We start from the raw sequence: 27,044 nt of genomic DNA, 5'->3' as shown, positions 1-27,044 counted from the left end.
TGGTGAGAGTTTGAGGTCCACTGTAGTGGTAGATTCCCAGTCACCAGAAACCATCCAGAGGTCTGTGCTGTGGTGGCAGCACCAAAGAACCAAGATCCCAACAACCATGTAAATCCAAAACCTGCACCTATCGCCCCCAGAAGTCATCGAGGGGTCCCACAGGTCTTACTGTCATCTGCCAAGCCTTTAAAAAGCCCACTGCAAGTTTCATCTTCACATGACCTCTACAATCAGAGAAATCAACCAAAGGAGAGCACCACGAAGAGCAAAACTGCTGCACTTCAGAAAGACTGTGGTTCAATTTTTCTTCTTGGATTCAGCATCCCAGTGGCTCCTTCTTCCAAGGGGGGTTCATCCTCTGAAGGAATCATTGAGTGAAACTGAAAAACGCTGCCACTTCGCCTGCCAAGGCACCAAAGGTACTGTGACGAGGAAGAGCATCTTCTAGCCTCAGGAGTCGTCCAGGAGTCCCAGAATTGTCTTGGATCCTGTTCTCCTGTGGCCTCTCATGTACTTTTGGGTGGTAGAACCTTTTTAAAAGAAAGCAAAAGGTTATTGAACATTATTGGACTGGGCTGTAAAAGACAAGACAGGTTACTCTCTAGCGTTTCCATTACAGGTTTCCCTGGTGGGTGGAGAGGGGGTAGCCTCACTCAGAATTACTTGTCTAGCCTAAATAAAACATTCTGCCACTGTTCACAACTAACCTGCCTTTCTTCCCTATTCTATGCTGGTACACCTCACATAAGACTTCACATGCGTATTTAAAAGTGTCTGCAGTTAGTGCATCTATTGGTGAATGTAAGTATTGTATGGTACCATATAGAGTATATATATCCGCCATTCTTTGACTAAGTATTTGCAAGTACAAAGTGTTATTGTTTAAATGTATATTTATATTACTAAATCATATTTTATATAAAGATGATGTGTTATAACCTAATGTAATGTATGGACATTCCTTTGTGGGAGCTTGGGGACTTACTTTACTTAAGAACCAGCCTGCATCACCTCCTGAAAGCTTAAGCCTGGCTGCTCGTCCATTGCTACCAAATTGAGAGCCGTGTTGGGGTGTTCTGTGCCTTTACCCTACCATATAGAGGGCAGAAGTACAGATACCCCCCTCAAGTCTTTACATCTGCTATAACATTTTGTTTGTTGGGTTATGTGATGTGTGTACTTTTCATGTAAATTCTGTAAAATTTGATTATTTTAGTTCATGGGAAGAACTGAACAAGAAAGTGATAAACTGCAAAATATTGCAGAGTGGGTGCAAATACCAGTGTCACCTCTTAAACAATGTGTGATCCTCATCCCATGTAATCTCATGTTTCCTAACCTGTCAAAATTACCAGTCCCTAAACCTTTCATAAATGGTGCCCTTGAAAGTGATATAATTCTCAAGGTAGAATCTTCAAAAAGCCTCACTCATGCTTTCACTGGCTATAGTGTTGCTTCCTCTACTATAATAATGGTGAACATGTATATATTCCACAACACAAACACTTGCTTCTTTCCTCTCTAAACACTACTTGAAAGCCATGTCCCCCGTCTAATCTCAGCCTTTCTGGATGCAGACACCATCTTGGTAGCTTCTAATCTTGATCCATTATGTATACTATGGTGTAGCTTACTCCTTTCTTCCAATTGGTGTCCATACGTGAGCAGTTTTGCATTCTGTATGGCAGCTAACATGAATCCTCTGTCCATTCTAGATGATGTGCACTTTTCATATGATTTCTGTCCTGCATTTATACTATGGCCAGTGTACCCTCCTAGTGGCTGCTATTGATGGAGTGTCCTCTACCTAGGCTAGAACACAAGCACCCTTGCCGTGGACTGCTTAGGTTGCCCTTGAAATGTTACTTATTATTCTGATTACATGAAGAGGGCAATGGGGCTGGAGGGAAATACCCATGCTTATTTTGATCGCTGCAATGCAGCATATCAAGCTATGCACACTTATCGCGATGAGGGGGGCGCCACCAAATATTCAGATCCTTTAATCCTTTCGGTTCTGTGATATGATATGACAGTTTATTTATAACGTGTTTAATACCCAGAGGTTTCTAAGCGCAGACCCAGGGATCTAACCTGTTTTGCTGCGTGTCATCTTGCTTCCAAGGTGAGCAGGTTGCCCCTGAGCTATCCTCCCAAGGGAGGCGAGGTCCAAAGGTGTCTGTGCTCCGGGCCCCAAAAGTGTGTAAAATGGCCTTGTAACAAACTAAGAGGGACATTTTCCATAGGAAAATAGGAACATGCTATTTGGAAAGTCTTATAACTTTATCCCATGCACAGAATAGCACACACCTTTCCAAAAAAAAAAAGTATACAGTCCTCTCTAAATTGTGTATCAGAGGTTTTATGAAGTTTCCTCTAGTGGGATGGGACAGAGTTATGGCAGGACATATAAAGACATTTCACATTGAACTTTGACCCCCGAGCATGGACGTACAGCACACTCTGAATGCTCTGGAAATGTTCATGAAGTTATGTTCAGTGAGGGCAAAGATATCAGTGGGATACCCCCCTCATTCCCCCCAGAAATGCCTTTTCTGTTGTCAGAAGTATAGTGAGGCGAAGGTAGGCTGGTGGTGCTGCTGGCCAGGCCCTTGTGGACAGCGACCGTTCTTCTGTTGCCTGTGGCCTACTGATTCAGTACCCGGTTTCAGATACGAATGGGTAAAGTCATGCCCAGTAAGCAATGCAAATGGGCACACTGTGCCCATGGCACGGCCTAAGGTAAAGCAGTTGGTTTACTTTAAAAAAAAAACGTTAACCCTGAGACTTGCTGCTTTATCCCCCATTGCCAAAACTGAGCAGAGTCTTCCACACAAATGATATGATATGATATGGCATTTGTAACGCGCCTATACACGAAGTGTTTGAAGGCGCGACAAGTGCAAGCGAGAGGGGTGCAGAGGGAAGACAGACAGCAATCTTACTAGGCCGAGTGACATTGAGATTGCGCAAGTGCAGGAGAGGGGGGAAGGGGAGAAGTGCGTAGGGAAAGGGGGAGGGGCAGTGCAGTGCATAAGGTAACCGTAAAACAAAATAAATAAAGATAAATTAATAAAATAAATAAAGACAATAAATAAGAAGTGCGGCCAGCAGGTGGCAAGTGCAGCGTAAGGGCAGACATTGTGTGTCAATTGCCGGTGGGGCTATAGGGATACAGAAACAGTCCCCCAGTGCAAGGGTTGCCAGGGGGACAGTGCAGGTGTGCAACTGGCAGGGAGGAGACCTGGGCCCGAGATCAGAGGGTAGCCAGGTAAACCAGTGCAGTTTCATTTTCAACCAGGAGATCAGCAGGGGAGCAGAGCAGAGAAAGCAGAAGCAAAGAGGAAGGTCTTGAGGTGCTCATCTCACAAAAGGTTTTCTGCAGTTATGGCATCATGTGCATGGTGTAGCATTAGTCCTCTGAATGAAAGGGGTACTACCCACTGTATTTGTCCTGTTATGGACTCTCTAATCATGAGTCCATCCTGTAATCTAATTCGTGTTTTGTTCTTTAATAGCACCCTCAACTCTTCTTTTCCCATACAATCATTTTCTGTTAAAGGATTTTGTTCAGGATCTATCAAATGATTATAATAGATTCCCAAAATTTGATCATTCTTTTGTGCCTCAATCAAATCTTGGTCTGGCGTGTCATGACTCCACTGCACCATCGGTTGATCTACCTCCTTTGGTGCTTTAGAACGTGTCACTGCATCAATTTGTATTTCACCCATCAAATAATCAATAGGTAGCAATTCTCCCATCACAGCCCCAATCTTAGCCAGGTGGTCTGCCTGATCATTTCCCTCCTTATCCTCTCCTGGTGTTCTTAAATGCCCACGAATTTTTCTCCAGTATATCGTTAAATTATTTTCTGACACCAATTTGTCTATGGCTTGTATCATTTTTCCATGTTTAAGTGGCTTTTTGTTGTATGTAACCATGCCTCTTGCTTTCCAACCAGGCAAATACTCCACAAAGCTATTCCGTGCATATTCAGAATCAGTCACCAGGACAATTTCACTGAACTTTTTATCAACTGCAGTAGCAATTGCTTTATAAATGGCTGCCAATTCCGCTACCTGACTGCTCCTATCTCCAATCCTCATCCCTATACTGGGGACGCCTTCACATTTCACCCAGACATTTCCTATTCCTGCCACTAACTGTTTATTACTGTCATTTTCAATGTGAAAAGCACATCCATCCACATATACAGTTGGCAAATCCTTGCATGTTTTTTCATCAAAAGCTTTGTGTGGTGATTGTTCAAATTCCTGCAAACTAGTTTCCACTTCCATTTCATTTGGTATTTGTTCAGCTGCACAGTCATGTAAGTCAGCTAACCCTTGAGCAATTGGGCTCTTTTTATTTTGGTCCATATCTCACTTCTACGGGAAAACCTTGTAATGCCAGCGTCCATGAAGTGATTCTGGATTGCGCTAGATTGCCTGATCTAATTCTTTTACTCTCCAAAAATTGCAAAGGTTGATGATTTGTTTCAATAATCACCTTTTCTCCCTGAACAATGGGGCGGAAATGTTGTAGCGCCCACACAGTGGTTAATAGGGCCTATTCACATTCATTAAATTTCATTTCAACTTGGGAAAATGCCTTACTTGCATAGGCAATGGTTTTGTGATTCAAATCGTGTTTTTGTGATAACACTGCTGACATACAATGTTCAGAAAAGCCTATTTCTATAAAGAAATCTCTGTCCTTTATGGGGTATGCTAAACATGGTGCCTTTACAAGACATTCCTTTAATTTAGCCACTGCATCAGACTGCTCTTTTTCCCATCTCCAGGGAGTATTTAGTTTAAGCAGTTTAGTCAATGGTTGAGTGATTTCTGCATAATTCTCAATGAACTTTCTGTTATAGCCTGTCATCCCTAATAAACTTTTTACTCCTTTCACATTTTTAGGATCTTTTAATCTTTGTATGGCCTCTATTTTCTTCTTTTGTGGATTTAGCCCATGTTCAGTCACTTCATGCCCTAGAAAATTCACTTTTTTCTTGCACCATTGTGCTTTTTGCAAAGATACTTTGGCGCCTGCTTTCTGCAATTGGCCAAGTACATGTCTTATTTCATCAAAATGGCTTTTCAGGCTTTCATTGTTTATCAGGACATCGTCCACATAAACTATTGTTCCTCTTTCCGCTGCATCCGGCATGGCCTTTCTCAAAAATATGCCAAATTCACTCCCACTATTGATGTACCCGAACGGAGCTCTAAGCCAGGCATATTGAGTCCTGTCAAATGTAAAGGAAAATAAATGTTGTATCTCTTCTGCCAATGGCACGCACCAATATCCAGAGGTGAGATCTAATGTGGTAAATACATTTGAACCATGTATCTGAGCTAGGCCCTGATCAATGAATGGCAGTGGCCATCTAGATACTGGTACTCTTTTATTTAACTCTCTTAAGTCTGCACACAGCCGCCATTGACCATTTGGCTTTAACACACCTAAAATAGGTGTATTGGATGTGCTATGAATGGACCTGATTATTCCCCGTGATTCCAAATTTTTAATAATCTCTGCCAATGATTCTAAACATGCCAGCGGCAGTCTATACTGGCGTACAAACACTGGATTTCTGCTACAACCTTCTGGTAGTGTGGTCACATGTAAATCAGTTAAACCACAATCATAAGCATCTTTTGCAAATACATCCTTAAACTCCATAAATATCTCCCTCAGGTTGTCCCTATCCTTATTGCTTTCACATGCATCCGCTAAGGAGATCTGCTCTTCTACCATTCTGGAAAATTCTGGAAAATCTTCTGGTAAAGGAATCTCAGCGCTTTCCTCTAACTGTGTGGCTGTGTCTTTTTGTAAAGCTGCCACTTTTAAATATTTTGGCATATCAGCTTCCACTTCAATGGGCTGATTTTCTGTTTCATTTTCATTTAAATTAAATATTATGCAATCCTCTTGATGGCAGCACACTGTCTCATTTGAATCATAAGGATACACAGAATGAATTTTAAAAATTCCTTTGGGCTGAGAGTCCTGGTGTTCTGGCAACTCGCCCTTGGCATCTACATAATTTTCAGGAATATTTCCAATCACCATGTTATTTAAATCTGCCGTATAATGTGATTTTTGTATGGCCATTCCTAATGGGGAGTTTTCCTCTAAATGAATATCCTGACAACCTTTATTATTTACCATGATTTTTACAGATCCTTCACCAATGTCTACCAATGGAATGTATTCATAATACAGGCCTTGCTGTTTTATGGATTCATTCAGGCATACAAATGCATCAGAGCCTTTCATCTGCGGTCCATTTTTGCATTTCAGTGTTATTGCAAACTGTTTTGTAAATGCAGGAATAATAGTATCTTTCCTCATTTGTAATTCGATTGCATAAGGAACCAGTTGTGCACAATGATAAGCCCTTCTTTTGTCTTCAAATTCAGGTGCCGGACCACCTAGGCGTGACCATATTTTTTGATTAAGGAAATCTAACACCATACACATTCTGTGCATGATGTCATTGCCCATGTAAAATTCATTTTGTGCTCCACTCACTATCCATACATTATGGTAAATTGTTTTCTGCCCAATGCTAATTTTAAGCATGCATCTGCCTGCAATTCGGTTTTCAAAGTCTGGATTGTCCAACCCAGAAACATATTGGTTTTTAATCCTAAATTTCGGGATTTCTTCCCTCTCCATTATTTTTTGCAACAATTTCTCATTAATGAAGCTCCTTTCATGTCCAAGCGCTAAAGTGGCTTTTATTGTTTTAAAATAGTCATTTATACCAACATGAACCCATGGTTGCTCATCTTCCATGTGTATTTCTGCCAGAGTGGTAATGTGTTTTTCTGAATCTGTTTTAGGAGCAATATTCTGTTTGCATGTCTTCTCTTTTAAATAAAAACGTAATGTGTGCTCATCTATGGCAGTCTGCCAATCTTTCCTTGGGTCCAAGTATATTTGTACAGGTAGTTTTTCATTGTCGCTCTGTATTTTGTCTTGACACATTAATATAACAGTGACACTAGGTATGCAGCTATTCTGGAGATATACCTCCACAGCATCATTTGTTTTGGCAACGGTGTGACATTCATTTATATTGCTGTTTTGTGATTTTAGTTTCTTAGGCCTCAATGGTTTTTTAGTTAAGGACCACAGCACTCCATTCACCCCATCTATTAGAGGAGATAATCTTTTCAGGCAATCTGTCCCCATCAGAAATGGAATTTCACAAATAGATGTGATCAATACCTCTTGTTTCATTCTGTGCTTTCCTATTTTTATGTCAACCTCAGTTACACCTATGATGGGCACCTCCTCCCCATTAAAGTTATGCACTGGGCCTTGATTTTCCTTCACTGTGATCTGACTCTGTGGGGGTCTCCCTTCATTGATACTCTTTACTAGCTCCTTGGACATAATTGTGGCCTGTGCGCCAGTGTCAATCATAGCAAAGGTTTGACATTTTTCTTCTACAGTGATGGGTGCATAATATCTGTCCTCAACTTCCTCTAATACACATAAGAAGTGTGAATTCTTACTGAGTTCAGGGCTCACCTTTCTCAGATCTCTTTCACTTTTGGCTAAGCACATTGGTAAATGGAAAGACATTTTTCCCTCCTTCTTACCCATTTCTGCGCGAGAGACTTTATTCATTTCTCCATGATCAGAGGCTTTTTGGAGTGTGGCCACTGTTCGCCCATCCATCTGGGTAACATCAGAGACCACATTACAATCCTCCAATTGAACATGTGTAACAGCATCATTCAGCAATTTGTCATTTTTTAATTCTGTGCATTTGTAATCACTTAGTTTCATACCAGCCCTTTCAGCCACTTCAAAAATATGTGGCTCAAAGAATTCTTCAGGTGATTGACTTGTACCCTCCTTTTGAGTATTTCCTTTTTCTGTCTGTGTTTGGTCATTGTTTTGCTTGCCCACGGAAGGAGCTATAGCATCCCCACTTACTCCCTATTCACTGGTATTCCCCATGCATGAATCATTTTTCTTAATTCTGTCCCTTTGTTCTTTTGGAATTCCTAATGTTTCTTTTTCATTTGTGCAAATCTTTACTGTTTTATTTAGCTCTAAGTTAAACCGTACCTCTTTTTTAGAAGTATTTGCACTTTCTGTCACAATTTCATTTACTGGTACTTTCATTTTTAATCCATTAGGCATCTCAGAGTCGTTATGCAAAATTATATCAGAGCAATCTGTCATTTTGGCACTGCAGTTATCATGAGTACTTAGTCACTTTTCGGAAGCCCCCCGGTCATTGCTATGGCCATCAGCCCCCTCTTTGGAAGGTTGTTTTTGCGCTGTATAGAGCTTTCCTATTTGCTCAGTTAACATTTTCACTTGGGCCTCAAGGCACTGGAACCTTTCCATCTCTCTAGGATCCTCTTTCTGTGGCCTAGGTCGATATTGGTTGTTTTCCCCCTGATTGGATCTATTCTGATACCTCTCAGGTGATTGATGTCGGTTGGGATGGTTTCTGAACTCTTGATTCATTTGTGGAGGGGAGCGGGTTGCACCCATCCTTTGATTATAGTCCCCTGGTGGGGAATCATTGTACTGGCGTGAATTGTAGTTCACGTTTTGCCTCATGTCCTGTCTCTCAGATTGTGGGTACTGGCCCCTATGTTGATTTCCATTATCAGTGAATCGATCCACATATCGGGCCTATCCTGATTACCATATATCATGGTGTTGGGATCAAACCTACTCTGTGTCCCCAATGACTGGTAGGGACCATCATTTCTTTGATCTTGATTTTGTCTCTGGTTATTGTTCATACCTGCCATATCAGGCCGATATCCTACCCGGGGTCTATCCCCTAAATACCTAGGGCTGATGTAGCTCTCTCTATTACTAGGATCATGTGATTGGAACATTGGTACAGGAAATGGCGATCTTTGTTGATTACCCCTTTGTTCAGGTGTCACATTACTTTTACCTTGGCTTTGAGCAGACTCAAGGGACATTTTGGCTGACCTGATTTCCATTACTGTGGCTGAGGGTTCTTTAGATTTGGGTCTAGTATCTTTCATTTTATCACTTTCTCTACCCTGACAATAGAGTACCTCATATAGTTTTGTGCTTTGATGTACAATCCATTCAAGGGACTTGTCACGGTCAAATTCACGGACCAATTGGGATATGATGTCTTTCTGTAGCCCATAGAAGTATGCAGTTTTAAACTCATTGGAATTTGAGTCAAAAGATACATCAAAGCGAGAGAATGCTCTTTTTAAGTCTTGTAAAAATTGGCGAGGGGATGTATTAGGTCCAGCAGTAATTGTGTACGCGACTTTCTTTGCCTCCTGCAATGACTGAAAAGGAGAAAAATGACGCCTAATTTCTTTTTCAAACTCCAACCAGGTCATATTCTGCTGCTCATTTAATCCCCTTATGAGGCTGGCCGTCGGGGCATCTAAAGTTAAATGAAAATATTGTCTGTACTGTTCCTTAGGTATCTGGAGTGCTTTAAAAATGTCATGCACCGCTTCTAAGTGATCCTCAATGCAGCATTCACCTCCCTTTTTAAATGGTTTGATCAGGGCTTTAATGGATTTCATTATTTTTATGGGGCTACTTGTTGCAATGCATGGAATTGCACTATTTTGTGATTCAATCCTGTTTTCAGGTGTATGAGATTGGTGGCTGCCCCCAATGGGAGTATCAAATCCCCCAAGGGCGCTGCAACCAAGTTCAGTCACCGGCCCAGTCCCTGGAGCACTAGCTCTTTGGGCAGAGCTAGAATTCACCTCCACTCCATTGAATGTGGTACCCTGCCGCCTCTCCTGGGACCTGGGAATGCACATTTGCTGTTCTAAGTCCTTACACTTTTTAAGGAGTCTGTTGGCTTCATTTTGCAAATAGTTGGTTTCATCACTCATCTTATTAATCACCTCCTGCATGTCGCACATTTGCATTTGGCATTCATTGAACTCTTTATTTCTCTTGTCTCTTTCTTGAATCATTTTAATCATTTCTTGTTCTGCGCTCTGGAGATCACATTCTTTTTCACAATGTTCTTTTTGTAAAATCTGCATCTCTGAAACAACCTCATCTTTATCCTGTCTAATGTGATCCACTAAGGCTTTTAAGTGTGCCAATTCTCGCTCACTATCTTCAAATTGTTTCTTGCTTTTGGATAATTGAGTATCAAAGTCTCTGCATTTTAATTGCATGTCTTTTTGGCATACATCCAATTCTGCTCTCAACATTTCCTGATTTTTACTTGCCCCATCTAATACAGTCTTTAACCTGTTAATTAGCTGAGTATCATTCTCCTGCATTCGCAGGGACTTGTTTAAAATAAACCATATTTTGCCGCATAGCCGTATTAAACAGTCTTTCTCTGCACTTTTATCGGCTGCATTCAATAATCTTGTAAGGCAGACCTGAATTATGCTGCCTTCTGCAAAAATATTGTCTAGTTTTTCTTTCTGCACCTCACCCTGAATGCGGTTACTCCATTCTAACGTACTATTCGACGACCAATTCCCATGTGCAAACAACTTTGCCTCTAAATATTGCACTAGATCTGAGAATGTGGTTTCCCTTTGTGACATTCTGAAATTCGTTTTTAGTGGCACACTGCTATTATAAAATGGGTTCCCTTTAATGTGCAAATGGCAGTGTGAGACACGCTTGCCACGCCCAGTAGGTACTCTATGATCACTTTCCCGGCTTGCAACGCACCATAAATATGTTGGGTATTTTGTGGAGATTTGGGGCCTGACGGTATTTTCTTACCGCCGAAATATAACTTAGCTACAATCACTCCTTGTATTCAGATTTGGCCATGTACAACACTAATACAGTGGACATGCATTATTTCAGCACCCAGACATGCATATTTGGTATGCGTGGTTGGTGGTATTTTGGTGAGCATTTTTCCCTTGTTTTATTGGTGGCCCCAATGTCCAGAATCCCTTATCTTTGCTTAGATTTTTCGTGTAATCACTAGAGAGACCTCAGGCCTACATTTCAGGAATACCACATTTTCAGTGTTAGTGTTAGTGTGCCACCATGGGCAATCTCACTGACTTATTTACGACAGAGAGCTATATGTGGTAATTTTGTGGTAATTTCCACCACCTTATATACGGTAGGGAACTATGTCCAGAGAGTCTCTCTTCCCGTTGGCTCATGTACCTCCAACGAGCTATGCTACAATCACTCACAACTGTTCATACTGAATCTGATCATGCAAAATGACAATTGCACTGTTTAAAAATCTCCCCACATCATCAGCACTGTATTGGTAAATATTAAACACACCACCCGTCTGCTTTCAAATATTTGTCTGTATTATAAAAGTTGCATTTAAACACGATCTCATTCTTTACAGAAATAAATAAAATAGCACAGTAACAGCATTGTCTGTGACACACTGAAAAGAGAGTGGTGGAGAACAGAACTCAATTTGCAACATTAACATGTGATTAAGGCACAGGAATCTCCTTTCCTACACTGACTGAATATTCCCGTACACACTCAGCTCCCACACTTCTGTAATTACCTTATCTCTTCAGCTGTTCTCTTTCTGAATGTGGCTCCCTTGAAGATTAACCCCAGTGAAAACGAACGCCTTTCGTTCTCAAACCGGGGTTATTATCTGGAATTCTCAGCTTTTGCAAATAGGAATGCCTCAGCCAGGAAAAAAAAAAAGGTCCTTCTCCCAGCTCTGCCAAATCTTGACTGTCCTCCTTTCTCCTCAAACTCCCCCCAGCAAAACTCTGATCACTCCCTCTAGCATGATACTTGCTATGACGCTGCTCCAATCAGAATTAATCATGCCATCTCCTCCTTCTCTACACAATGGCTCATTTTTATAGTAATACTTTGTAACCAACTGATTTCCTGTTCTTTCGAGTGCATTTGCTTCCTGTAGTTATGTGGACAGGGCAGCAGAGAAAACAGAAAAATAAAATGGATGTGCGTTTAAAAGTTCACTTTCAGAATAGGCCTAATTCTGCAGTGGAGACACATTTTTATTAGTGGGTTATGTTAAATTCAGTTTTATTAGTCAGGTTAGTTATGAATAATGTTAGTTATTAATTTTCAAATGTGTCTCTTGCACCATAGGCATTTCAGGTGAAAAATAGTGTGCATTTTTGATTGTGCACGTGTGCTTTTAACTGTAAAAATAGATTTGCATCTTATATGTTAAAATTGTTTTTGACTGAATAGCCTGACTTTACTTATATGTCCATGTTATCCTGGCAACACATATAGCAATGCACCATAGGCATTTGGTGCTGCATCAAAAAAAAAATTGCTACCTGTGCAGTAGTGCTGTACTCTGTGCTGTAACACGCCAAATATCCTTACAGTACCCTCCCTCCCCAAAGGAGCAGTGCAGCCCGAACTGCTAGGTCACATACCTTCTGCACAAGACAGCAAGAAACCCCAGACATGTTTTGACTTCACTGCGCATCATCAGTGAGGTGTTGCTTGGGTCTATAGGCACAGCAGGCACGAGACCCACGTCGGGACATATCCGTCCCATTCGGGGTGACAAAGCAAAACAAAGAAGTGGTAGCTGTAAGGCTTAATATTAATCCTAAACCTCTGCCCATTGCTCTTGGCAACCATCCAGACCATCTTGTTCACCTGCCAAGCCATTACAGACAGGGGTAAGACCATATGAAAATCAGGCTTGGTACCCTCCCTCACCAAAGGGGCAGTCCAGTCCAAACTGCTAGGTCACATCCCTTCTGCATGAGACCACAAGCATCCCCAGACATGTTTCACCATGGTGGGCCTCATCTGTGAGGAGTAGCTTGGATCTTTAGGCCCAGCAGGCACGGGACCCACGTCAGGGCATACCCATTCCACTCGGGGTGAAAAAGCAAAAACAAAGAGGTGATGGCTGACAGATACAGAATTAATCTTAACCTCTGGCAATTGCTCTGGCAAACTCTCCAGGCCATTCACCTGCCAAGCCATTAGCTGTTTGTTAAAGCTTTCTCTGCTTCACAAAGTAATGCCATAGTGGGCCACGACTTCCAAGATGCCAACACAATCCTGTTCCTTCTACATCTAAACCATGGCAGTGCCATCCTCACAAACATCCAACACTGAGTACTTTAAAAGAGGTATTTACCCAGCCACCAATTTCATCAAAGGGCAACTGAAAGTGAACTACAACATTCTTACCCTGACTAATTGACATTGGTCAACTAAGCAGCCTGAGTATCTTAACCCGTTAACTGCTAAGGGTGAGTAGGTTTGTCCTGCCCTGCTCCTCCCACCTCCACTTCCACAGTAGATGTTCTCCATCACCTGCACAGCAGTAAAGGCGTACACTCCAACATACAATATTGTCTCTATCAAGGCTATGCAACCTGGTTAGGGGCTGATGGTAGTTCTAGTCCAGAACACCTGGAGAACAACAGGTTTCAGATCTCTGCTCTAGAGGCGAGGCTGAGGAATCTGGGGGAACCATGGGTTCCCATGCCTGCCACCGCTCCATGCAGCTGCCATCGCTGAAATAGGTGCCTGCATACTGCCTCTTGCTGTCGTAGGAAAAGTGGGCACCAACCTTTGCAAAGAGCTCAGAATAGAGACCACTGTGAATATGCTTCCAGTTCTCTGCATGGTGCGTCGCTCTTCATAGGAAAATACTGATCCAGAGTTGCCCCGCCATGTTCCACCTCTCCAAAGAGAATCCATTTGGTAAGCGACCTGAGCAGAGTTAGGCACAAAATAATACCGTTTTCTTTGCATTTTCTCCCACCTACGCCTTATTCAGAAAGGGGCTGATAATGATATGCCAGGGTATTTATATTGCGCTTAATACCCAGAGGTTTCCAAGTGTGGACCTGGGGATCGAACCTGTGTTGCTCCGTGTAATCTTGCTTCCAAGACGAGCACGTTACCCGTGAGCTATCCTCCCGAGACTTGTTATCTGCTGTGCACCTGTTGGGTAATGCAATTATTCTGTCCTTTGAGTCTCAATATGACAAACCACCAGACGGTAGGTAGAAGGGTTTGCTGGAAGCAGCGCCCAAGAAACCATCAGTAACATTTTGGAGGCATAACGCTAGGTTGCCTATTGTGTAAACCTTATGTATTACTGTTATAATGTATACCTATTGTGTGGAGTGTGAGGAAGCAAACACTCCATATGGAATGGAAATGTTCAATTGGCTTCTGGGTCCTCAGCACAGCAGTTGGAGAAGGAGCTGAGAGTAAACTAGCTGTGCTGGGGTTCTGCATACCATAAGAAGGAACGTTTACCCCCAGCAACGTCCATAACGTATTCCCGCTCTGCCTCGGCGTTGATGCGGACAAGCTCCTGTGCAGCTAACAGCCGGCACCGCTGGGAGGAAGCTGGCTGTGCTGGGGGTCTCTGTTGGTATTTCCTATCAAAACCCACATGCCTAATTTTGCAATCATCTCATCAGTTACATGATATGATAGGTCATTTATAACGCACTTAATATCAGAGGTTTCTAAGCAGGGACCTGGGGATCTAACCTGTGTTGCTCCATGTCTCTTGTTTCCAAGGCGAGCACGTTGCAGCTGAGCTATCTTCCCAAAACTGATATGGTGTGTTGTGTTTTTCCCAGGTTTTTAGTGTTGGGAGTTGTAGCAAGTAGTAATTATGATATCTAAGTAAACTGCACGTTGTAAATGTGGAACAAATGGTTGATGTCAAGCCAGTGAAATTTTGCCTGTCCTTTGCTTGAACGTATCTATGTTAGAACACTGAATGTTTTTGTTGCTCCCAAGTAAAATAGTCAAAATGATTCCATCACATGTTTTACCACAAAATGCTTGAAGACCGCCCTCTCCCCTCAGCCTCCCTTAGGGATACCGGAAAACTATATTTTCATTACCGGCACTCGGTCCGGTGGAATGTCCGCCGTATTCCGAGTGCTGGTGATTGTGGTAACTCCCCACTCCAGGGAGTCCCATAGGACTCCATGGGGGAGTTTGCTGGTATTACAGGCGTCAGTATTTCCACAAGGCAAGAGAATTTGGGGGGTTGGATTTAGATTCACCAGGAACGTGTCACACAAATACCTTAAAAGCACAGGTGAGCCTGCATGAAAGTCCCTCAAAACACACATGAATTAGATGCAAAATGGACAAGCAGACTAGAAACATTTCCAACCAGAGGAGAGATAGGAATTTTGGCAGTAGAGAGATGGGAAGTTTGGCAGTAGAGAGCCTTGGAAATCTTTCAAAGACTTTAAAAAAAAATGCAGGTTTGTGTGTTTTTAATGCCAGTGAAAACAGAAACTAATTTGCTCCAAATAAACTCCACGGCTAGACAATTTTGGAATTGAGCCAATAGATATTTTATTTATCTGCATTTTTAAAGCGCTCACACAGCCCAGGGGCATCGAGGCGCTGCTACAGAATTTTGATGTTGTTTTTGTCTTAGTTGCATATTTATAACGCGCTTAAATACCCAGAGGTTTCTTAGCACGCACCCGAACCTGTGTTGCTTCGTGTCGTCTTGCTTCCAAGGCGTGCACGTTGCCCTTGACCTATCCTCCCGCATCACATTTGTTCACCCCAATGGATATAACTCCCAAAACACAAACATGCTCTGTTTCAAGACTGAGTCCTCATCAGGAGAGGTGTTGTGTGGCAAGGCCTGTCTATGTCCTCACAGTGATGAGGCCCTGCGCATGACATGACTGAGGAGCTACACATGCGCATGACCCATGCACTCAATCTAGTGAGACTGTGTGTATGAAGGATGCACGAGGGATCAGTTCAAATCGTGAAGTACAGCTCTGATGGTAGCTGTGGGCAAAATTGGCATATTTTAGTTCATTCAAAAGATGTCCATTTCCAATGAGAGCCAGGGGGTGTACAGAGTTTATTTTATTTTAGTCGATAATCATTTTGTTAACATTCTGGCGCCAGATTACAGAACGTTTGCACTGGTGCAAGTGCAAAGTTTCAAGGTATTTGCACTAGGGAAAAGGGTGCCCTATTTCTAAAAACACTGAGACGTGTTAGAAAACCAATGCACCGTGAGAAGCGCCGTGTGGTATTGTACAAACACCAGCCCTAGTGTAAAAACAATGCATTTTCAACGCATTTTTGCCACATGGCAAAGTTTGCTCAGTGCTAATACTGTTCCTAATCAGCACTAGTGCATACTTTACCCCGGTGCAAAAATTAAGTGAAAATGTATTATTTTTGCACTAGGACCATTTTTGCCCTTCTACTTATACAAAGCCAAACTGCGCTTTTCACGGTGCAATGGTTCTCTAGTTTGTGCCATTGTTTTTAGAAAGAGGGAATACATTTCCCTAGTGCTACTATTTATTTATTTATTTATTTGTTCACATTTGTAGAGCGCACGTCAGCCTGGGGGCATCGTGGCGCTTGTTACAGACATACCTTAGTTAAATAGAGTGCAATTATTTACATAAAAGACATTATTTACATTGGTAAATATTACATTTGTGCAGATTTGCAATGCAGTACATTTACATTTACTACCGTGCAACTTTGCACTTGCACCGGTGCAAAGTGCCTGTAATCTGGGCCCATTGGGCCTATGTCTTAAGTATTTAGTGTATTTCCAGAATGATATACAATACTATATAATGCAAGGTACTTTATTGGCAGGACAAGTTAGACAATATGGCTAAAGCAAATAAAAGGTATTTATTAAGGTTCTATTCTCTACAGCAGTGATCATGTTTGTTTTCAGCTGTGTTCTAAATGTCCACATTGCTTTATACACTTGTGTCTTCTCCAATGGAATGCATAGGTTTGTGAACAGCGCATGCATGTCTCTGAGGGCAGCTTTATTTTGAATCCACTTTCCAGGTGAGGGCGAGGTGAGGTCAGGTGAGGGCGACTTTGTGATTCTAATCTGCCTCATTGCAGGTGTCAAGCTTCCCAGGAAAGCTTCCTAGCACGCTTACCAGCCTGCAGAACACCCCATCACACTCACACAGGTGCTGTCCCAAAAGACAGCTACGCCTGGTTGCTCATTCTCTTACCTTGCATCTGCACTGAGTTCATTGTATGTTACAGGTTCCATGTCTTTATATCGAGATAATGTACAACGAATGCCCATATATCGAATCTTTTATCTTGAACATTGTATACTGTATAACCACCCTTTCACAGAATATCGGAACAGCAAGGTTTTAGGAAAATAAAGGGAATACAGAGATTGTCTTAAAGCTGAACACATATGTGAGTGGTGCTTCCCCTTTGATTTTTTCTTCAACATGAAGAAAAGGGAATGAAATTGGGAAGAAATCACTAAACACTTCCTGGTGATGCACATTTATTAATTTTTTAAAAAGTATGTGTATTTTAATGTTTGCCTTTTCAGATCGCTGTAACAAATTCCATCCTCATAGAAAGGCTCCATGGCACCCTTGGCATCTCGCAGCGGGCACTGGACTGGCTTACCTCCTTCCTAACTGACCATTCCTCCAAATCCATTATTGGCCCTTTCTCCTCCACTTCCTCCTCCGCTACTTGTACCTTTCTCTACAGGCACGACTCATTTCCTCCTTCTCCACCAAACCTCCAGTGCTACGCTGATGATACACAACTTTTCATCAAACTTTCCACTGATGCCCTTGCACCCTACTGCAACCCTGACTGCCTCTCTGCCATCCAGGTCTGGTGCACTGCCAATGACAATCTGCCTCAATGCCAGCAAAACTGAAATTCTCCCTATTGAGACCCTGCACCATACTTCTTCCCTGCACTCTGGCCTTCTTCCACGGGCCCCCCTTCCCTCTCCACGGTAGCTAAGGGTCTCGGAGTCCTCTTTGACTCCTCCCTCTCCTTCATTCCCCATATTCAGGACATTGTCAAGAAGTCCCACTTTCAGCTCTTCCTTCTCAAAGGCACTCTACACTTCCTCATCTTCCCCCAGAGACTCAATGTTACCCGTACTCTGGTTCTCTCCAGGCTAGACTACTGCAATAGCCTCCACCTTAATCTTCCTTTCTCCACCCTGCAACCCCTCCAGGTTACTCAGAATAGGGCAGAAAGACTTATCCTTGGCCTCAAGCCCAGGCAACACATCTCTCCTGCCCTACAAAGCCTTCACTGGCTCCCTGTCTAAGCACGGATTCAATTAAAATCCCTCTGTATCATGCACACGGCTATCTAAGATGCTGGACCACTCCATCTTCAAGTCTTCCTAACCAAATACTCTCCTTCTAGGCTCCTCCATTCCTCCAGCACCAACTCCATGCATGTTAAGTGATCTGCTAAACAGAGAGCTGGTGGGCGATCACTTTCCTCGGCTGGCTTCCTCCTGTGGAACAGCCTCCCTCTCCCTATGCGTCTTGAGCAAGATTGCCTTAATCAAGAAATTTCTCTTTACCTCCTCCTTCTCCTCATTGCTAATCCCACTGCAGCGTGACTGATGTTCAAGGCCCGTATGTGTCCTAGGGGCCCTGACCCCCCACCTCTCTCATCTCAGCCGCTGTCTTAACTTCTACTGCACGTACTTGCTCACACACTCATTGATGGTTGCACTTACGCTCTCCTCCTCTCAGCACTCACCCTGAGCACTTCTACAGAAGCATCAAAGCACCTTATCCCTCACCTTTCAACCCCCCTGCACTTACACGTTCTGAACACTCACAAGAAATAGTAGGCTTGTCACCCATTCCCTCGATTCTCAATATTTTGTACTATTAATGCCATTATTTATCCATGCTGTAATTCATTGTCGACCTCCCCTGTCCCCACCCTGTTGGCCCTGGGGGTGCTTTGAAACAGTGTTTCTAATTGTGTAAGCGCCTAATAAGTAACCGATAAATAAATAAATAAATACATAAATGACCGAATAAATAAATAAATAAATGCCAAAATATGAGAAAAACACTTATAGAACAGCACACAAGGTTAGACATGTTTTAATTATTTAATCGTTTATAAACCGGAATCTCTGAGAGCAGGAGCAGGACTCAAAACGGTGTTGCTCTGCGTTGTCTTCCTTCTACAACATACGTGGTGCCCCTTAGCTATGCACCAGGCATTGCTTAACTGACAAAAATGTCTCCTATTTCACTAGGCTTCCATTAAGTGAGTTGCTCCAAAGTGTGGCAAAAATGATTAGCTTTCAGTAAATTAACAGCATCTTTCCTACTTCTTATTCCGAATGCGTTTAACAATGGCTCAAGTCTACGCAGTTTAAGATGCAGCGGACCTGTGAGCCAAGGTGAAGTGCAGCTTAATCGCACTGTGTACAGAACGGGTGTCTGGTTGAAGAGCCGCTGTTCCAGTGATTGGTGAAATTGGGTGGTAACATTCCTAGCCGTATGTTCATGAACCAAGATTTAAAATATTTTGGATGTGGAAAATCAAAATAATCTTTAGGGGCCAATGTGTTAAATACTTAACTGAGAGATTGTGGTAAGCACATATATATCATCATATGCTGAGATTCAGACCACATTGTATGCATTGCTATAAATACAGGGGTCAACTCACAACATGGGTAATCCCAGCATAACCAACATTTTCTTTAAATAGTTAAGCTGGGGCACTTTCATGACATCCGTACTCTTTAATACGTCTCTTATAGCCTCCTGAAATATTAGCAATTTGGGGGTGTTCTAAAGTCTAAGGCAGCAAACAAGGGGCTACGGCTTGATCACATCGATAATTCCCATCAAAGCTTCACCAGGACGGAAGAAGTACTGCAGGGCAGAGCAAGGTGACGCTTTAAGCCACGGACGAGTATGCTCGTCCTTTTTGCATAGACTTGCATAATAGCCTGGCACGTAAGGGGTTAAGATCTAATTCTCTCTGATTTGTAAAGCATTAGAGTTGCAGAAGTCCCATGTTTCATCCCCATAAGCGGCTGCCAACAAGGCCTGTGCTCTGTACACATTTGTTGCCTGGGAGAGTGCTTTGCCCCCGAATCATAATGACAAATTAGTTAGCAGCTCAACTCTTCAAGCCAAAATGGTTTCACTTGTCTCAATTTGGGCCAACCAATTCAAGGATCTGAGAATGATCAGCTGTCTAAAGACGCGTGCCATCCACACTGCAATTTAGCCCACAGGTTCAAGTGGAGCGAAGAGCCTGGCATTCCATTCTTTTAGTCTTAGGGATGTTGATCGCTGAGTCTTTCTCAATGCATTTGTAAGCAAAAGTATCTGACTAACCCGACTAACCACAGGGTGCTTCATGTCTAACACTGCTATGTCGTGGTGTCACTAATGACGTCAGCACTGTGGCTTTTTGGTGCTTTAGTCGAGGCTGTTCATACAGGTATTTCCACCCACGATCTCCATTTCTTTTCCCATACCTGTGAAGATGTGTATAGGATACGGTCTGTATGGCTGGCTGAGTGGGTACCTTTCTGTATATGTGTCAATCATTGGTGCACATGTTATCTGTCCAAAATAGGATGAGTGGCGGCGAGCATTTCTGGCTCTTCGTCCTATCATGAATATGGGGGTGAGGAGGGGCATTCTCAGAACCCTCTCTTCAGCACTTTTGTTTTTCCCCTTCCTTCTTTCCAATAATCGCAAAGGAATGTGGGTCTATTTTTGGGAAAGTGGGCTTTGTTTTGTATCAAAATATATACTTAGCCCTAGTTTTTAGCCCTAGTGTGTATCCTGCACTTAGGTGCACACTGCCTGCTCATGTTTTCTAGCCCTAGTGTGTATCCTGCACTTAGGTGAACCCTGTCTGCTCATGCTCTTTAGCCCTAGTGTGAATTCTGCATTTAGGTGAACCCTGCCTGCTCATGTTTTTTTAGCCCTAGTGTGAATTCTGCATTTAGGTGAACCCTGCCTGCTCATGTTTTTTTAGCCCTAGTATGTATCCTGCACTTAGGTGAACCCTGCCTGCTCATATTTTTTAGCCCTAGTGTGTATCCTGCATTTAGGTGAACCCTGTCTGCTCATGCTCTTTAGCCCTAGTGTGTATCCTGCTTTTAGGTGAACCCTGCCTGCTCATGTTTTTTTAGCCCTAGTGTGTATCCTGCATTTAGGTGAACCCTGTCTGCTCATGCTCTTTAGCCCTAGTGTGTATCCTGCATTTAGGTGGACCCTGCCTGCTCATGTTTTTTTAGCCCTAGTGTGAATTCTGCATTTAGGTGAACCCTGCCTGCTCATGTTTTTTTAGCCCTAGTGTGAATTCTGCATTTAGGTGAACCCTGCCTGCTCATGTTTTTTTTAGCGCTAGTGTGAATTCTGCATTTAGGTGAACCCTGCCTGCTCATGTTTTTTAGCCCTAGTGTGTATCCTGCACTTAGGTGCACACTGCCTGCTCATGTTTTCTAGCCCTAGTGTGAATTCTGCACTTAGGTGCACACTGCCTGCTCATGTTTTCTAGCCCTAGTGTGAATTCTGCATTTAGGTGAACCCTGCCTGCTGTTGTTTTCTAGCCCTAGTGTGTATCCTGCATTTAGGTGAACCCTGCCTGCTCATGTTTTCTAGCCCTAGTGTGAATTCTGCATTTAGGTGAACCCTGCCTGCTCATGTTTTCTAGCCCTAGTGTGAATTCTGCATTTAGGTGAACCCTGCCTGCTCATGTTTTCTAGCCCTAGTGTGTATCCTGCACTTAGGTGCACACTGCCAGCTCATGTTTTCTAGCCCTAGTGTGAATTCTGCATTTAGGTGAACCCTGCCTGCTCATGTTTTCTAGCCCTAGTGTGTATCCTGCACTTAGGTGCACACTGCCTGCTCATGTTTTCTAGCCCTAGTGGGAATTCTGCATTTAGGTGAACCCTGCCTGCTCATGTTTTCTAGCCCTAGTGTGTATCCTGCACTTAGGTGAACCCTGTCTGCTCATGTTCTTTAGCCCTAGTGTGTATCCTGCGCTTAGGTGCACACTGCCTGCTCATGTTTTCTAGCCCTAGTGTGTATCCTGCACTTAGGTGCACACTGCCTGCTCATGTTTTCTAGCCCTAGTGTGTATCCTGCATTTAGGTGAACCCTGTCTGCTCATGCTCTTTAGCCCTAGTGTGTATCCTGCATTTAGGTGAACCCTTCCTGCTCATGTTTTTTTAGCCCTAGTGTGCATCCTGCTATTAGGTGAACCCTGCCTGCTCATGTTTTTTTAGCCCTAGTGTGTATCCTGCACTTAGGTGAACCCTGTCTGCTCATGTGTTTTAGCCCTAATGTGTATCCTGCACTTAGGTGCAAACTGCCTGCTCATGTTTTTTAGCCCTAGTGTGAATCCTGCATTTAGGTGAACCCTGTCTGCTCATGCTCTTTAGCCCTAGTGTGAATTCTGCATTTAGGTGAACCCTGTCTGCTCTTGTTCTTTTAGCCCTAGTGTGTATCCTGCACTTAGGTGAACCCTGTCTGCTCATGTTTTTTAGCCCTAGTGTGTATCCTGCACTTAGGTGCACACTGCCTGCTCATGTTTTTTAGCCCTAGTGTGAATCCTGCATTTAGGTGAACCCTTCCTGCTCATGTTTTTTTTAGCCCTAGTGTGTATCCTGCACTTAGGTGAACCCTGTCTGCTCATGTTTTTTAGCCCTAGTGTGATATCTGCATTTAGGTGAACCCTTCCTGCTCATGTTTTTTTAGCCCTAGTGTGTATCCTGCACTTAGGTGAACCCTGTCTGCTCATGTTTTTTAGCCCTAGTGTGTATCCTGCACTTAGGTGCACACTGCCTGCTCATGTTTTCTAGCCCTAGTGTGTATCCTGCACTTAGGTGCACACTGCCTGCTCATGTTTTCTTGCCCTAGTGTGTATCCTGCACTTAGGTGCACACTGCCTGATCATGTTTTCTAGCCCTAGTGTGAATTCTGCATTTAGGTGAACCCTGCCTGCTCATGTTTTCTAGCCCTAGTGTGTATCCTGCATTTAGGTGAACCCTGCCTGCTCATGTTTTCTAGCCCTAGTGTGAATTCTGCATTTAGGTGAACCCTGCCTGCTCATGTTCTTTAGCCCTAGTGTGTATCCTGCACTTAGGTGCACACTGCCTGCTCATGTTTTCTAGCCCTAGTGTGTATCCTGCACTTAGGTGCACACTGCCTGCTCATGTTTTCTAGCCCTAGTGTGTATCCTGCATTTAGGTGAACCCTGTCTGCTCATGCTCTTTAGCCCTAGTGTGTATCCTGCATTTAGGTGCACACTGCCTGCTCATGTTTTTTTAGTTCTAGTGTGTATCCTGCATTTAGGTGAACCCTGTCTGCTCATGCTCTTTAGCCGTAGTGTGTATCCTGCACTTAGGTGCACACTGCCTGCTCATGTTTTCTAGCCCTAGTGTGTATCCTGCACTTAGGTGCACACTGCCTGCTCATGTTTTCTAGCCCTAGTGTGTATCCTGCATTTAGGTGAACCCTGTCTGCTCATGCTCTTTAGCCCTAGTGTGTATCCTGCATTTAGGTGAACCCTGCCTGCTCATGTTTTTTTAGCCCTAGTGTGTATCCTGCACTTAGGTGAACCCTGTCTGCTCAAGTGTTTTAGCCCTAATGTGTATCCTGCACTTAGGTGCACACTGCCTGCTCATGTTTTTTAGCCCTAGTGTGAATCCTGCATTTAGGTGAACCCTGTCTGCTCATGTTTTTTAGCCCTAGTGTGAATCCTGCATTTAGGTGAACCCTTCCTGCTCATGTTTTTTTTAGCCCTAGTGTGTATCCTGCACTTAGGTGAACCCTGTCTGCTCATGTTTTTTAGCACTAGTGTGAATCCTGCATTTAGGTGAACCCTTCCTGCTCATGTTTTTTTAGCCCTAGTGTGTATCCTGCACTTAGGTGAACCCTGTCTGCTCATGTTTTTTAGCCCTAGTATGATATCTGCATTTAGGTGAACCCTTCCTGCTCATGTTTTTTAGCCCTAGTGTGTATCCTGCACTTAGGTGAACCCTGTCTGCTCATGTTTTTTAGCCCTAGTGTGTATCCTGCACTTAGGTGCACACTGCCTGCTCATGTTTTCTAGCCCTAGTGTGTATCCTGCACTTAGGTGCACACTGCCTGCTCATGTTTTCTAGCCCTAGTGTGTATCCTGCACTTAGGTGCACACTGCCTGATCATGTTTTCTAGCCCTAGTGTGAATTCTGCATTTAGATGAACCCTGCCTGCTCATGTTTTGTAGCCCTAGTGTGTATCCTGCATTTAGGTGAACCCTGCCTGCTCATGTTTTCTAGCCCTAGTGTGAATTCTGCATTTAGGTGAACCCTGCCTGCTCATGTTCTTTAGCCCTAGTGTGTATCCTGCACTTAGGTGCACACTGCCTGCTCATGTTTTCTAGCCCTAATGTGTATCCTGCACTTAGGTGCACACTGCCTGCTCATGTTTTCTAGCCCTAGTGTGTATCCTGCATTTAGGTGAACCCTGTCTGCTCATGCTCTTTAGCCCTAGTGTGTATCCTGCATTTAGGTGAACCCTTCCTGCTCATGTTTTTTTAGTTCTAGTGTGTATCCTGCATTTAGGTGAACCCTGTCTGCTCATGCTCTTTAGCCGTAGTGTGTATCCTGCATTTAGGTGAACCCTGTCTGCTCATGCTCTTTAGCCCTAGTGTGAATTCTGCATTTAGGTGAACCCTGCCTGCTCATGTTTGTTTAGCCCTAGTGTGTATCCTGCACTTAGGTGAACCCTGTCTGCTCATGTTTTTTAGCCCTAGTGTGTATCCTGCACTTAGGTGCACACTGCCTGCTCATGTTTTTTAGCCCTAGTGTGAATCCTGCATTTAGGTGAACCCTTCCTGCTCATGTTTTTATAGCCCTAGTGTGTATCCTGCACTTAGGTGAACCCTGTCCGCTCATGTTTTTTAGCCCTAGTGTGAATTCTGCATTTAGGTGAACCCTTCCTGCTCATGTTTTTTTAGCTCTAGTGTGTATCCTGCACTTAGGTGAACCCTGTCTGCTCATGTTTTTTAGCCCTAGTGTGTATCCTGCACTTAGGTGCACACTGCCTGCTCATGTTTTTTAGCCCTAGTGTGAATCCTACATTTAGGTGAACCCTTCCTGCTCAAGTTTATTTAGCCCTAGTGTGTATCCTGCATTTATGTGAACCCTGTCTGCTCATGCTCTTTAGCCGTAGTGTGTATCCTGCATTTAGGTGAACCCTGTCTGCTCATGCTCTTTAGCCCTAGTGTGAATTCTGCATTTAGGTGAACCCTGCCTGCTCATGTTTTTTTAGCCCTAGTGTGTATCCTGCACTTAGGTGAACCCTGTATGCTCATGTTTTTTAGCCCTAGTGTGTATCCTGCACTTAGGTGCACACTGCCTGCTCATGTTTTATAGCCCTAGTGTGAATCCTGCATTTAGGTGAACCCTTCCTGCTCATGTTTTTATAGCCCTAGTGTGTATCCTGCACTTAGGTGAACCCTGTCCGCTCATGTTTTTTAGCCCTAGTGTGAATTCTGCATTTAGGTGAACCCTTCCTGCTCAAGTTTATTTAGCCCTAGTGTGTATCCTGCACTTAGGTGAACCCTGTCTGCTCATGTTTTTTAGCCCTAGTGTGAATTCTGCATTTAGGTGAACCCTTCCTGTTCATGTTTTTTTAGCCCTAGTGTGTATCCTGCACTTAGGTGAACCCTGTCTGCTCATGTTTTTTAGCCCTAGTGTGTATCCTGCACTTAGGTGCACCCTTCCTGCTATTGTTTTTTAGCTCTAGTGTGTATCCTGCATTTAGGTGAACCCCGTCTGCATATACAATTTGCACTCTGCAACTAACTAGCATGCCTCCCCTGCTCAGCAATTGCCTTGCCTGCTCCCTGCTCCTCTTAATCACCATAATACTGTCCATCATGCCGCCTCAATATCCAACTACCATGTGCGCGACCTTACCTAGCCCCAACTCATCCAATAGCTCACTGCTAATGATAATTGAGGCACCTCAAGTGCTACTGACTAGCATACCTTGCCCCACTATAGACAGGAATATAAGACTCAGCGCTAGATTAGCCAAAATCCACGAGCCACTCGCCCGTTCCATGCCTAAAACTAAGAGACCCAGAATCACTCCCACCAGCCCTAACACCAACAAACCTAAATTATCTCTGAACCACCATATTAAATATCCCCCTCATCACACTAACCTGAGAAGTACTAAATCTACCCAGAAATCGTCGGCCTCCATCACCACTACACCCATAATGAGCCCCCAAATTAAGGGAGCTCTAATCAACGCTAGATCACTAGTAGCCCACGCAACTGAAATTGCAGACCTAATTATCAATGAAAACTTGGACCTCCTTGCTATCACAGAGACCTGCCTCCATCCGGCAGCAGGCCCCATGGTTATGTTAGCAGTCGCTGACAATTACACCATCCTGAGACAAGACTGACCTAACTCTAGAGGAGGCGGTGTTGCCATCATTCATAAATGCAGCCTTCCTATTAGAGCAGCTACCACCATCAGTGTCCCTTCTTGCGAACTACTCTCAGCCAAAGTTCCCATTACCAATACCCAAACCCTTAACATCCATTTGATCTATCGCCATCCAGGCCCATTAGGCACATTCGTTGAGGATCTTAACACTATCCTATCCACTAACCTAAAAAACGGCACACAGACGCTCACCCTTGGAGACTTTAACATGGGCTTCAACGAACCCGAAGTCCAAGCTGCCATTACCACGCTTAACACCCTCACCGAATTAGGATTTACTCAAAGAAGCCTAAAACCCACCCATGACAAGGGTAGAATACTTGACTGGGTGGCTGACCACAACTGCCTAACTAACATCACTGACATCTCACCACTAGCCTGGACTGACCACCACCTGCTATCGTTCTTGCTGTCCACCACCAGACCTCCTCCTACGCAGTCCATTAGGGCCCCACCTACACTCACGAGAAACAAAAAGAGCATCACGGTGGAGAGACTTATCCCCAATCTACTCCCCACGCTCAACTCACTCCCCGACAACCTGGATCCTGAGACCTTGGTTGAGGAATATAATAAAATCATGTCCACTTCCCTGGACCCAATCGCCCCTCTCAAACTCAGGCCAAGTAAGCCCAAAAACACACCTGAATAAATGGTACACACCATTCCTCAAAAACCTAAGACAGCAAAAAAGAAATTGTGAAACTATCTGGAAAAGAGACCCATCAGTAGGCAATAAAATCAAATTCACCAAACTAGCGGCCCTGTATAAAAAAGAAA

The sequence above is a fragment of the Ambystoma mexicanum genome, chromosome 11, assembly GCF_040938575.1.
Source record: "Ambystoma mexicanum isolate Mex_15411 chromosome 11, UKY_AmexF1_1, whole genome shotgun sequence".
Taxonomy (NCBI): domain Eukaryota; kingdom Metazoa; phylum Chordata; class Amphibia; order Caudata; family Ambystomatidae; genus Ambystoma; species Ambystoma mexicanum.
Note: the sequence above shows the minus strand (reverse complement) of the source record.